Genomic DNA, 4,760 nt, shown 5'->3' on the forward strand with positions numbered 1-4,760 from the left:
TCCATACTTTGCATAGCAGTTTGTATCAATTTGTCTTAACTAAATCATATTTTTCCAGAACAATTGGGGATAAATTATAAAAACTTTTCTTCATAAATTTATATAAAATTACTTTAAATCTCGGTCACACGTAAAATGGTATTGTTTACAGCACTTCCCGCTCCTCACACACATTTATTTGATTACGCATATATATATGGCCTACGTCACGGCTCATCGATGGCAATTTTTACTTGCATAACTTGTTACAAGAAATTATTCTTATTGTGAACACATTTTTGCACTAAGGGCTCTCAAAACATGCGTTTAATAAGCATAATGTCCCGATTAGAAAAACCTGACGGACCTGCTATTAAAGGCAATATTGCCCCAGCTGTGTAAACATTTACAAATCTGTAGAAACCACCCACTTGGATTTTTTATTGGTATTTATTATGGAATTTTCTAGTATACAGCTTGCAGGTGTTTCCAAAAATGTTGATCTGTTAAGACAAATTGATACAACTAATTACTGATACAAGTCACTGTGCAAAAATTGGAGAACCTAGATCTATGTTCGATAGTTGAGGAGATATTTGAAAATAAGTCGCACCACGAACTTTTGACACCGCACTAGGCCTATGCCTATAGTCTTGTTCGCTGCACTGCAAGAAAATCTGGTAACCGGAAGCGTATGAAAAATCTTACGCGGCCCAGCTGTGACTAGCCTAACTGACACTACTGTCAACATAGAGGCTAAGTGTCAAGATCAAATTAGGCCTATTGAAGCGTTAGAAGGTGAGGCCGGAGCATATTTAGGCAAGGGTCCCCCCGACCTAGAATTTAGTTAACTCTAGATCTAGAATCTAGTCAGTTCTAGAAGTCAACTCTAGGTGTCTCTAACTCAAGAGCCAAATAGAAGACGTTACATTACTCGGAGTACTGACACCTCCTGTGGCGATTTTGTAGTCAAGAGTAGGGGAGTTTCAGGGGGGCTTGCCCCCCCCCCCCCCCAGACCTAATAAAAATATGCAAGTGGCTATTCTCCGGCGTCGCACTGGTCAATAGATGGGAAGCTATTCTCCGGCGTCATAACTAGTCCTAGTATACCTTTCATTATATTTTATCTATGGTAATTCAAATTGCCTACGTTATTCGGAAGGACTTATATATACTAGATATCTAGATCTAGATCTAGATTCTAGTATAGCTTGCTGTTTAACTTATTTCTTGTTGTAATTTTCGATAAATTTAACTGACATGTCGCGACTTCAGTGCTTTCTTGGGTAAATTTTTACTTTCACTCCCGCACACAGATGCACTGTTTCAGGGGTCAAACTGCTGTACCGTTTGCTGCAGATCACACATAAAGCCACTAAAACTGTCGCTTATCAATTATTTTCAAGACAATTTCAAATCTAACTGTAAAATATCAAATTATATGTAAAAACAGGGGGGCATGCCCCCCTGTAACCCCCCACATTTTCTTTTACACCAGTGGGGCAGGCCCCCCTGGAACCCCCCGATTGGTCCTAAGCATGTCTATCTCGGTTAAAAACAATCAAATATTTCAAAAACTATTAATTTGCGACGGGAATGAAGTTGATATTCGTGTTCAGCGCATCAATATTTAGTAGAAAATAGACAACTGGTAGCTGAGTGTGAGACGGGAGGGAAAGTAAAAAAATACCCTTTCTTGTTGTATCTCCATTTTTGTAAACAGTGAAAAAGTGACTCCTTCTAATGCTCACTCTTTGTTATGAACTCGCCGCGTCAATAGTTGTGAACACATTTCTTCTAGCACCCAACATAATTCTAAATTGGAGGAATTGGGGCAGTTTGTGTTTGAAAACCTATCGTCTATATCAATGGAAGTGGCATGAAGTGGTAAAGTTGTGGGAATTTTTTTCCAAGACAAACAGATGAGAGAGGTATTTGCAAATCTGCGCCGACAAATTATTAGTAATAGACCGGCGGCGCAACGCCGGGGAATAGCTTCTGAACTATTGACCGGCGCCACGCCGGAGAATAGCCACTTGCTAAAAATATGGAGGTGGGAGGGTTCAGGGAGGGGCATGCCGCCCCTGAATTTTATCCTAATTTGATATTTTGCAGTTAGGTTGCATCCCTACTCTTTGTGTAGGTAGCCTATTTCAAATAGTATTTGGTCATCAAGACTTCTGGACTTCTTCTCTGGATGTATACAAATGGATCGTGGACTTTAACGAACGGAACTAGGTCTACAAGATCACCCCCCCCCCCCCCCCCCCCCGTTTACAGTAAGTTTAGTGGAAACTAACCACTCCCGTCACAAGTGACAAACATCAGTGGCGAAGCGTCTTTGTTCTAGAATCTAGATTCTAGATATCTAGATGATAATAATCAAAATAATCACTGCTTCCCTTCCTAATTTTGAAACAATGGTCGCTGTCAAATTCACCCATGGACGTAAACCTCATAAATTAAATGAAAAGTAAAAAGATGTTCATAATCACCAATGAACAGTAGGCCCTGCCTAACATTCAAAACCGGAGTGATTATTCTCACCCGGAGTGAGGACAAACTGGATATTATTCGGGTGAGAATAAAATTGATACTATTCTCACCAGTTTTTTTCATTTCGGGCATCATTACATATGACCCCTGTCGCCTGAGCGCTCCAGGCGACAAAACTCGTCTCCCCCTCTCACTCCGCTGAGCGCGCGAGGCGACTAAAATCGCCAACGGGCGGGCCAGCTTTCGAGTGCGGGAGGCTACTATTGTCGATTTGGGGGGAAAACTAATCTTTTGACCAAACAGCGTCACCTTTTGTTGCTACAGTATTAATTTATTGGTTCTGTAATGGACAATTAACAATTTTACTCTTGAATGGTTTCAATCAAAATTGAGAAAAAAAATAAGCTTAGGGTCAAGGCACTGCGTTCCTTAAAAATAATCGTGGGTTCTACTAGGGATAACAATTAAACATGTTTTTTTTAGTGTTGTAAACAAATTAATGCCAATTCTAACATTACAATGAATGACAAACTATTACTAGATTCTAGATCTAACATTATCATTAAACAGCTTTCAATTATGGCTATTATTTTTTAAAAACAAACTACTCTGGCAAGTGAATTCCTTTCTGAATTTAGAATATATACACTTGTCAAGGGTTTTGATGAATATGTGCATACTCTCAACTCAAGATTTAAAAATATGAAATAATAACAATCCCCGTGGGAGTCTAGAAAAATCGGCCAGCGCTCTGGGGCAGGTCACAAACCTCTTACAATTCACAAATTATTTTGTGTCATCCGTTCTCAACGCCCAGGTAGGCCTAAAAATCCATTGCATTCTCAGACCGGGTGAGAATAATATTCATTTTATTCTCACCCGGGTTATATTTTTATTTTCACCCCAGGTGAGAATAACGACAGCCTTCAAAACGGTTTCATTGCCACAGAAATAGCCTGTTCACCCCTTTCGGGCCACGCAGTCACAAGCTTTGATTAAGTAAGCCTAAAGTGCGGCTGGAAGAGTCTACCAAAATAGTTGAAGGGAACATGTTCACAACACTCAAAACTGTTTCGTTGCCACATACCCTGTTCACCCCTTTCGGGTTACAGTCATAAGCCCAGTCACAAGCACTGATTATGTGTAAGCACAGAATTCTACACTTAAGTGTAGAATTCTGTGTGTGTAAGCGAACTATTGCACTGGTCGAGTCTACCTCACAAATGTGAGGGGAACTAACTCCTAATAATCTCTTGACTGCTGCGAGTGCTTGTTTTTTTTTCCTCGACTTTTTACCGTCGTATAATCAGATTATGATCCTACCTCAATTATGACACCAGGTCCTGGCCGCGAAAACCTAAACAAAAATACAGCCAAATGTGAAATTAAAAAATGGATAATTGTCATGTTCTACCGAAGAGTTTAGACTTACAGGTATAACATACAGTACTGGCACCTCTGCTTCTTTGCTTTATGTTCGTGTATTCACATTTAAAGTTAAATTTAATGTTAAAATTGGAATAAATATTGAATGAGATACTTTCCCAATTATTTTGGCGGTTGAACATACAATATGAATTCAGGATTTGTTTTCGTTCACAAATCAGTGTTGCCGCCTTAGGGTAGACCCACACCAGCGTCGGGCCCGACGGTCAGACCCGACCCGACGATTTTCTGCCGGCTGTGGCGCCCATACCGCCACCGGTACCCGACGGTCAGAAAACATCAGTTTAATTGTACTAATAGTAAAAAATTGAGTGTAGCAAGAGGAGAAAGTTGTTATTCTTGTTGTGGTTAGGAAAAAAAAAGGGGGGAGGGGGGCTCTCGTGGTCTAGGGGTTACGTTGTTTGCCTCTCATTCAACAGGTCCCGGGCTCGAAACTTGACAGCGAATGGAAAATGTTTTGCTTTAAAATTTTCTTCTTTTGCCTCCTTTCCTGCTCTCATGTTCTATCGTCTGTTATCATCGCGACGAGCGCCGAAAAACACTCTCAAGACAAAAACCAACAGACCGTGGCGGGAAAGGGGACATAATTTATAGAGGCAAAGTGTACGAAAATTGCCCCCCTTTCGCCCGACGGACGGCGTGGAATGAACAAGTTCACGTGGAATGAACAAGTTCATTCCTAAACCGACTGGTCCGGGACGTCGGGTTTTGGTGTGGGCGGGTTGTCGTTTTTTATTACCTGTCCTTACTGTTCTGCCTGTGTTCATTCTTTTGTGTCGGAAAATGGGTAGACCCACACCGGCGTCGGGCCCGACGGTCAGACAGGACCGTTTTCCGAC

At 41.1% G+C, this 4,760-nt stretch overlaps 1 protein-coding gene across 4 annotated transcripts in view; it reads left to right on the forward strand.

Moving 5' to 3' along the window:
* Positions 1–681: 681 nt before the first annotated feature.
* The window catches only part of LOC101848797, a 52,496-nt gene continuing 48,417 nt past the window's right edge, over positions 682–4,760 (forward strand). For all 4 annotated transcript variants that reach the window (XR_004859247.1, XR_004859250.1, XM_035972859.1 and 1 more), the window contains exon 1: positions 682–777. The gene's annotated coding sequence lies outside the window, so the exon portion shown is untranslated. The remainder of the gene's footprint in view (positions 778–4,760) is intronic.

The sequence above is a fragment of the Aplysia californica genome, unplaced genomic scaffold (assembly GCF_000002075.1).
Source record: "Aplysia californica isolate F4 #8 unplaced genomic scaffold, AplCal3.0 scaffold00025, whole genome shotgun sequence".
Lineage (NCBI taxonomy): Eukaryota > Metazoa > Mollusca > Gastropoda > Aplysiida > Aplysiidae > Aplysia > Aplysia californica.